Raw genomic sequence first — 10,501 nt, 5'->3', positions numbered from 1 at the left:
ACATCTTCTGAACAATTACAAATAACCAGTGGGGTCCCGCAAGGGTCAATTTTGGGCCCACTGCTATTTTTATTATATATTAACGATTTACCGACCATACTTCCTAGTACCGTCAGCTGTATACTGTATGCAGATGATGTTACGCTAATTTCAGCAGACTCTTCTTATCATGTGGCTTATGACAACGTGGTACACGGATTATTAGCTATTAAAAATTGGTGTGCGGTAAATAAACTCGGACTCAATGAGAACAAAACAATAACACTTCCTTTTTCATTAAAACGTGACGCCAATGTGACTGTAAAGTTCACGAAGTTTCTGGGGTGTATGCTGGACTCTCATTTAAACTTTCATGAACATTGCGATTTCGTAAGGGCCAAGTGCAACAAGTCAATTTATGTGTTACGTAGATTAAGTCAAACTGTTTCCCAACAGGTAACAGTGTCCGCATATTATGCTTTAGTACATAGTATCATAAGCTACAGCATATTAGCCTGGGGACATAGTGCATCGGCCTGCACCATATTCAAACTACAACGTAGAGCAGTTCGCGTAGTAGCTGGTCTAGGATACAGGCAAGACTGTCGGCAAGTCTTCATTAAATTACAAATATTGACGCTCCCCTCCGTATACATATTACAAGCTTTGTGCTACGCAAGAGATAGCGTTGACAGTCTCAAATGGAATGTCCAACAGCACACGCACAACACCCGTAATAAGGATAATTTAACTATCCAATACTGCCGGCTGACAACGTCCCAGAACGGATGTGAATACCAAGCGAAGACATTATATAATTCTTTACCTGTAAATGTTAGATGCCTCCCCGCAAAACTATTTAAAGACTGTATAAAGAAATATCTTCTGTCAAAGGCCTTTTACACCTTTGAGGAATTCTGTTCGTCGGTAAAAGCGTTAAGTTTATAACTTCTTATGACCTGTGATATAATATAATCGTGTTTGTCTTGTGTTATAGTTATGTAATGGCACACATTAAATATTATTATATTATTATTATTAAAAATTAACATAGGCGCCATGTGCTTTTTTTGGGCCAAACTTAAAATGGTAAAATCAAAATTTGAAAATATTCGCTCGCTAAAGAGCTACGGGGGATAATAAAAACATTGTTAATTTCAGAATGACCCCATATTTTCTTAGTTGAAAGAGACACAGAAGTTTCTTTATTCAGGTAAAATAGTTATCGAACCTAACCTCAATGAAGTGTTGGGATTTTGGAAATACATATATCAAAAATGTGCAAAAAATGTTGGAAATGTTTAAGAATATTCGAATGTGTTTCAGAATACTTGGGAAATTTGAGAAAAGGGAATTTTTGATACGTTTCAAAATTTTGAAAACGTGTAGGAATTTTGTAAATTTTTTTTAATATAATATCATCTAGACATCTTACGTTTAACTTGAAAAAATGTGTCAAATATGCTTTGAAACATTGGAAACTGTAGAATTTTTTTGTAATTTTCTTATACTGGGATCAGTTTTTAATTTTCGTTAACAAAGTACAAGCCCATGTATTAACGGACTAGGAACTACGAATAGACAATTTATAAATTGGAATAATCGTTAGAAATAATCGACATCGAATCTTTTCAATTAATTAATTATGATTACCAAATGATTACTTTTTAGTCAATTATCAAACAATCCACTTAGATTCGATAAACCCTCTTCTTCATGCATTAAAAATATACTAGAAAATCATTTTTAATTTTATTACAATTTAATTAATCGAAATTTTCGACTTCAGCTTCACCGTGGTTTTCGAGTAGGAGTAAATTTAATTATAAGAAGAGGCTATAATTTAATTTATCAAGAAGGGACCCTAATGTTGTCACTTGGTCGTTAATTATCCAAAGACAAATCGGACTCTGAGGCTAATTCACAGGAAACCAATGCAATTTTAACCACAAAAACCTCTCGCCATCCGCCATACTTTAGTAGTTTAGAAACGGAAGTGACCATGTCCATAATCGGAAATAGCACGCATTTGCTATTCCGAACGTAATCCACTTGGCACTTATTGAGGAAGGTTGAGATGATGATGACATTGCTCGAGGCGGTTTTGCTTTTTGTAAAAAAAATGTCAATAATTGCGCATTTTGTAATTGTATAGGGCGGTTTCGGTTACGGACGCGCGTAATCGACACCCTCGCGTAAACGATATTGCAAAGTGCGACTTTCTAAACCTCGTAGAAAATCGCGCTACTTTTTTTTTACTTTCTCGCGGGCATATTTTTAAAACGGTACGGATCTGTTTAATGTTCGCCACTGTAATGAACGGACAGGATATGAGTGGGAGGACTCGTAAAAATTGAGTCCTAAAATTTATCACGTGTGATGTTTATTTCTCCGAGAGAGAAGCGCACATGTTCGTTTTGTTCATATAACAATTAGCTCAATTTGGCAGAGGAGGCAGCGCGATATAAATCGAAACCTACGTTAACAAATTAAAAAAGTCAAGCCCGCCTTCGTCTTCCATAATTTTCTCTAATTTCTCCGACCGCGTCCCATCGACGGGGAATTATTTTTTTTTCCCACAACCTACTCTGGTCTCGATCGGCAATTTTTGGTCAATCGAATTACGTTAGGCGCCTCGGGAAAGGTCAAACGAGGAGAGATAATCGAATGGATCGCTTCTAATTAAATTTGCTTGTTCCTCTTTTTGGCGTAATGAAATCGATAGGAGGCAATTCACACATTTCGCATAAAAAAACCCGAATGTCAGTTTCATCCTATTTGCCTTGATTAGATTTAGTCGTCGTCTGGGCACTTAATTTAGCTATCGCTATAGACCCCAAGTCTAACGATTTCGCAAAATTTCGGGAAATCTCCGAAAGTAGTCGGAATTTTTTCAGTTTCAAAATCGCATTTTGTTAAGCATCAAAATACGCAACTTTGCCAAATTAAATTACGCACCTATCTCTTACAGTTTCCGAGATCCCCATGGTGGCCCTCGAATTTGAATCGGCCTGTATAAAGACACCTGATTTGAATTATTAGTGTCGCCCGAGATATATGGGAGTCATTTCGGTTGTAATCTGAAAATGAAAAGTTCCCTCAATAAGATAATGCAATCCCTAAATGGACAATTTCATTGGGTTCTAACGGGTAATCAAAAAAGGATTGACGTCGAGTCGCCTTTGGAAATTCAAGTTCGATATTACGAATTCCCTTGTAAACAAAAATTCGACAGCAACTCTTTTTTGATCGCATTGTACTACCCCTGGTACTACCTATACAGGCTGTCCAGTTTTCGAGTGTCACTATAGGGATCTCGCTTATCTTAAGAGATAGAAACTTGGTTAAGTTAGGGCAAAGTTGCGAATTTTCGTGCTGAATAATAATCTAAGAATAAATTTATAATATCTTCAATAGTTTTGAAAATATGGCAAAAAATCGAAAATTTCCGATTTTCATTTTTAACTTTTTTATGGTAAACTAATTGTACTAGACATTTCTAATTAACACATTATTCAGACACTTTTTAATGTAGATTTCGAATATGGCATCCCGTTTTTAATAACTTTCAAGATAACGGAGAAACACGTGGCAACTTTAGTTTTTTTTATGGGCGCCGTTTTGGATTTTGACATTTTGAGATTAGGTTTTTTTTTCTCTTTACAACGATATATCACACATGGTGGTTCAGTATCACATTTTTTCTAAAAATACAATTTTCATTTTCTGCGAAGAGTGCTATGCAAAAACAAAACGTTTTGTTGCGAACAAAATGTTGACCTATTTCAAGCAGTGTCATTTACGTTTTTGCTAGTTTTATTGCTAAAATATTATTTATTCTTATGTATTTTGTTCTAATTTGAATTATAATTTTCTTTCAAAATGAAGGTTCAATTCTCTTCATATGAAAATCGAATTTTCTCAACACATCTAGTTCCCTGGTGCCAATGCTGCAACCGGACATATGCATCAAACTGTCAAACTTTTGTTCACAATAAAAGAACGTTTTGTTTTTCCAAAGCACTCTTCCCAAAAAATTAAAAATTGTATTTTAGGAAAAATGTGATACTGAACCACCATGTGTGATATATCGTCGTAAAAAGAAAAAAAGACGTAATTTTAAAATCTCAAACTGAAAAATGGCGCCCATAAGAAAAACTAAAGTTGCCACGTGTTTCTCTGTCATCTTAAAAGTTATTTAAAACGAGAAGTCACATTCGAAATCTCCATTGAAAAGTGTCTGAATAATGTGTTAATTAGAAATGTCTAGTACGACTAGTTTATCAGGAAAAAATTAAAAACGAAAATCAGAAAGTTTCGTTTTTTTGCGATATTTTCAGAACTATTGATGATATTTTAAATTTCTTTTCAGATGGTTATTCAGCAGGGAAATTCGCAAGTTTGCCCCCATTTAACCAACTTTCTCTTAAGGTAAGCGAGATCCCCATAGTGGCACTCGAAAAATGGACACCGTGTATAGTACGATTGTAAAATAAAAATTTAAAAAAAGCAAAAAGTTTTATTCATTTATAAAAATTAGGAATTAACCAATTAAGAAATGGGTCTCAAATTTTTGGTATGCGTACTGCGCCAAGCAAAAAAAAACACGAAAAATCATTTCGTCACAATTTTTCACGGAATATCGCGCTTATTTTTTCCGCTAGATTAATTAGGTACCTAGACTGAAATCACAGGAAGTGAAGTAATTATCAATAATACTCTCTATCTAAAGTAATGATAATCACTTTTATCACAGATAGTGTTAAAGTGTATTTCAAGGATCTGATATTTCCTTAATCCAACTCAATTTGGCTCGCATAGAATAGAAACTATTAATTCAAAATTTTGTTTGAATTCAATGCCAAGGATAAAACATTAATACAAAAACCTTACTAAATGTAAATTCAAGTAAAAAAAGGTCAATAACAGTGCATGGGAATTAATTCAATGCCATTAGCTTTTGTAGTGCATGAGTTCTTGCTCGATTTTGTCCACAAACTACCCACTCACTACATATAAAAGTGTAACCTCCTCCCATTTTAAAAATACCAATTACCAACGGTAACGTAAGGGAGTGATACCAAAACAGAACAACAATGTGGGAAAGGAAAGTGCTGAGAAGAATATTTAAAAGAAAGAAAGTAGGAGATAGATGGGAAAGGAGAACGAAGAGGTGATGGGCTTGTATGGCCAACCATCCCATAATAGGAGTGATTAAACGCCAAAGGATACGCTGGCCGGGCTAGGAGAGCAAAGGGAGGCGGAAAAGGGAGTGGATAGACGCAATTGTAGCAGACTTTAAAAAAATCGGAATCCGAAATTAGGAAGAAGTAGCCATGGACAGAAGGAGATGGCGGAAGATAATCCAACAAGCCCAAGTCCTTCTAGGCCTGTAGAGCTATACCATATACATGGTGTCCAAGATAAGGATGTCTATCATGGGGATCTCCGAAACCATAAAAGATACGATGATGGCCAATTAAACACAGAAAACCAAAAAATTCAGATAACTTTCGAAGTTATTCCAGAAAAACCGAAATTTTCCAATTCTGTTTTTATGTTTTCTGGCGTTATTTGGACAAATGCAAAAAAAATAGAAAAAAACCGTTTCTCGTTGCCTCTTTTTGGGCAACATAGCGTTGGAATATTTTCAGTACAACGTTTCGTTTCGGAGAAATCATCGTCAACTTTATTTTTTTAGAAATGGTTCGTAAAAAAAGTACATGTACTGTTTGAGTAGCATTTTTTACTACGAATACATCGATGTACGGCACACAACAAAAAAAAGATTGAAACTGTTGATTTCAACAGAATGGTGCATCCGCACACAACGCCCTAATCGTGGGAGAATACTTATCGGACAAATATCCGGGAAAATGGAAAATTTTACCGGTAATTCTCTCCCGATTAGGATATTGTGCGCGGGTGCACCATCCTGTTGAAACCAACAATTTCCAATTGTGGTTTTTTTTTGTGTACCGTAAATCGATGTATTCGTAATAAAAAACGTTACTCAATACAGTATGTACTTCTTCTATGAGGCACCTAAAAATTTGATGATTTCTCCGAAACGAAACGCTGTATTGAAATTCTCTCAACGCGGTCTTGTAAGGCTCAAAAACTGAGAGATTTTATCTGTCTCTTTTTCAGAGAAGCGAAACCTATTCAAAGAGGAGCTTTCTGAAAAGCAGGATTCCAACATGTTATTTCCTTATTTCTCTCTAGTCTACTCTCTACTCACGTGACGGAATGCAAATGATGAAAAATTCCAAATAAATGGCACGATTGTAGCAGAAAAGTATTGATTGTTCCCTTTTTCCCTCGAAAGTTCATTACCGAGGGTTGCAAATACACCAATATCGAGTCGCTATTAAAACGAAAGGGTTAATGTTTGAAGGAGAGGTTGTTAGAAATCGATCGATCCCTATTTAGTGGACAAAGGTTCATTCGTGTGCAAAGAAGCCGAACTTGTAGAGAATATCGAACAATAGAGAGAAAAAGCTCGGCGAATTATTCCTTTTTTGTTTTCTATTAGATCGATCGAAAAGTGAATATTTCTGAAAGATTAAGTATAGCCTCAAAATTTGTCAGAAATAAGAAACAAGTAAAAAGGTTTTCGCCCTAAGGCGAGCAACTTTAGCGCATTCTGCATCATCAGTACTTTTGCACCACAGTTTCTAAGATTTAATGTAACACTCTGTATATTGTTGTGTAAACGTCATGTCGACGTTATTTAGGTCTACACATGGAAAATAGTGACGGGACACCCTGTATATAAGAAAGATTTCAATTCATTAAAATAAATCGATGGGATTGTTTACGAATAGGCACAGAGTTGAGTTGTTTCATTTGAGTATGTATTTTTGTAGTGTTAATTTTCCTTTTAGAAATCTGTTTGATTAATTGTAATCATTGAACTCAGAATAAAACTGGTTTTAATAATATATCAGGCCCGTATTAAAAAAAAAAGAAGTTGGTTCCGCAAAGGCGAAATGTGGGATTAAAAAATTAACAACGCTTTGTCGAATTTTCAAAAAATCGGAGAGGGCATACCCCAAACCCATTCAAAGACGTGCAACCAGTATTTGTAACTCTTATGGTTGCTGAGAAAACAAAGAATAAATGCAAAGTGAAAAGTACGAAGTACATAGCGATCAAAAATACAAAAAAATTAAAAAAACCGTTTCTCGTTGCCTCTTTTTGGGCTCTACAACATAGCGTTGGAATATTTTCAATACAACGTTTCGTTTCGGAGAAATCATCGTCAACTTTATTTTTTTAGAAATGGCTCGTAAAAAAAGTACATATACTGTTTGAGTAGCATTTTTTACTACGAATACATCAATGTACTGCATACAACAAAAAAAAGATTGAAACTGTTGATTTCAACAGAATGGTGCATCCGCACACAACGCCTTAATCGTGGGAGAATACTTATCGGACAAATATCCGGGAAAATGCGAGGGAAAATGGAAAATTTTACCGAATATTTCCCTCATATGTCATAAATGCCATATGAGGTGTGCAATTATCGCTCAATTACAGCGATAATTGCACTGTAGAAAGCGAAAGAGCCCTGCGATAATTGCACTGTCCGTATCCATGGCAACTGGCAACTCCTTTGGACAATTTCACAATACACCAACAATTTATAAGTAGGTAACGTCAGTTTGACAAGTAATGCTTGTTCGGGAAATATTCCCCTAAATTACACTCGTGCATCAAAATAAACCTACGATAATTCTCTCACGCTTAGGATATTGTGCGCGGGTGCACCATCCTGTTGAAACCAACAGTTTCCAATTTTGTTTTTTTTTTGTGTACCGTACATCGATGTATTCGTAATAAAAAACGCTAGTCAATACAGTATGTACCTACTTCTTCTATGGGGCACCTAAAAATTTGATGATTTCTCCGAAAAGAAACGCTGCCTTGTAAGGCTCAAAAAGCGGCAATAAAAAATCATCTGTTCAAATAGCACCAGAAAAAATCTTTCTGGAAGGAATCTTCCGGTTTTCTTTAAAGCATAATAACTCTTTTAATTGTACATCTTTTCTCTAATTTCACCATTGTCGTTTCGGAGTTCCTATGATAGATATCCTTATATTTTTTAAAGAAAATTCGCTCTTCTTTAATGTGCTACATAATTGGTAGTCCTTAGGAAGTTCGTAATCTTGTAATGGGGAGGCTTGGCGTTTTGGATTATTTACTTGTAATTTACATTTAGAGATTTCCCTTACCCTTTTCTTATCATCTGATGACTATATATCACTTAGTTTTTTGAAATTTGACAAAAATAAATGGATCTGATTCAGCACTTCCCTTAAGAAATGTCAATGACGCAGATTAAATTAACAGTTATATTTTTCAAGCAACCCAGAGCTAAGATTTCAAGATGACGAATTTCAAATGCCAGATCGAATTGTTTGGGAATCTCTCTGTGGTTCAATATATCGCTATTTTTGAAAAATTGTACCAGATCGAAACACCACGTGCAGCCGTTCACCTGCGTTCAGTTTTTAGAATAAACCAATTACAAATTATGAAAACAATGTCATAATTAGATATTTATTGATCGACATTATTTGCGGAATCCCAACTTTCGTTATAATTAAAAATGCACCCACGCGCACGGAAAATTTGGGGCAATTCCTGAAAAAAACAATTGCAAATGGAATTGTTTCATCAATTTTTCACATTCGCTCAAATTACATTCTGACATTTCGTGCGTTTTCCACCGAATGTCACATTTTTAATTTTGGATTGTTTGGAATGTTTCAGGTGTAGCTTCTGGGATTGTGCCAGGTTTTTTTGCGAAAGTAAAACATTCCCTGTTGCGAAAAGAATCGCATTTTTTTTTAATTGGGGGCCAAAATCAATTTGGGCGACTTCCTAATGAAATGATTAGCGTGCCGTTTTAGACAAAAAAAAGGGGGGGGGGGGTAATGTAAAATTCACAATATCAATAAATGTCAAAGTTCTCGCAAACTCAATTACCGTCGGTTTTTAAACGTCCATTATCATTAGGCTAAGTAGAGTAAATTGTGTTAATAAACCGTTGGTGAAGGGCCCTCCCACGTGTAAAAAAAAGACAAACCGTAACAAATACGACACGACTTTATCTACCTCTACACATCTTTTAAAGAATCAATTGCGTAGGTCACAACTAATCAGGGTCGTATCGGTATCTCTCGTTCGGAAATATTTCTACGTGGGGGTATCGGTAATGATAAAAAATGGACACCTGGAATTTAGTAGGCGAGATTTTGTAAAGATCAAAAATTTATATTTTTTTTTCCTGCCGTGGGACGCGTGTAAAAGTCAACTCGAAAATTTATAGGTAATTGTTTCCGTCAAAATTAGAAGACAATTCCTACTTTTTTCGAATCCCACGGATGCGGCTAACAAGAAGAGAATTTCACTTCGACTTCGTTATTATTACGAATGCAGTTTAATGTGGGCTGTAGGTCTTTCACCGCAATGGAGCAGGTTGTACACTTATTTACACCTCTCACATAATCTCATTACCATATTTCAATCCTACGATTCGCGCGCGCGACTAAAAAAAACTGGAAATTCGCGTCGTGTGTATTGCGCTTTAATTGCGGCAATGGGAATTTCGTGCATAAAAAAAGTGCCACTTTCACCACTTACATTCAAATTCCACGCTGGTCGGAATAAACAACACAGAAACGTCGCAAATTCTCAAAACGGAACAAAAAAAAGTTCTTCACGGTACACTCGAAAATTTACAACTGAGCACACACCTATCATTCAATGGAAGGGAAAAATATGAACGAGAATACTCAATGGGGAGGGGATGGGACGTCGAGCGAGAGGAAAGACGGTGTTTCATTCATAATCGGTCGACCTTATGGCGGTGCGAAGGGGGGAAGATCCGGTCTATACTAAACCCGTGGACACGATGACGATCAAATTCCACGCGATGACTTTGTACAGCCAACAATAAAAAAATATTGATTTGTTTCGTATTTCGTGATTTGACGTAATTTAACTACGATTTACAAATCGCTGCCAATAATTGCCAGCAAGAGAGCGGGCGACCTTCCGCCTTTCCCTAAATTGCTTTTTTTCGAAGAAATTCTACAAACTGTTTACGTGCGGAAACTACGTCGATTTATTTCATTTGGACGGCATGCGTCGGTTTATGCAAAATATTACACGTAGATGGACAAAAATGCGATCAGGAGCCCCTCATTAACAAAATTTTGCAATTCTAATTAGACCTCCCCCACAACCGTTCTACAGTCCCAACAATTGATTTATTTAAAATCGATTGTAAAATATGGGAGTATTAGTTTTCAATTTTTTGCATAATAAAGACGGAAAATTGGAAAAATAAAACCCGCATCTTTTTCAATAATCTGTGATGCCATGGAATTTTATAATTTACTACATTTCTGTAAAGCCAATTTTGTAGTCTTCAAAAATGATGTGTCACTTTACGAGGGGTGGTGGTGTGCATATTATATTTTAAAGTGGGAGTAGCTGGGGGGGGGGG

Source organism: Photinus pyralis, unplaced genomic scaffold (genome assembly GCF_008802855.1).
Source record: "Photinus pyralis isolate 1611_PpyrPB1 unplaced genomic scaffold, Ppyr1.3 Ppyr1.4_LG7, whole genome shotgun sequence".
Lineage (NCBI taxonomy): Eukaryota > Metazoa > Arthropoda > Insecta > Coleoptera > Lampyridae > Photinus > Photinus pyralis.
Note: the sequence above shows the minus strand (reverse complement) of the source record.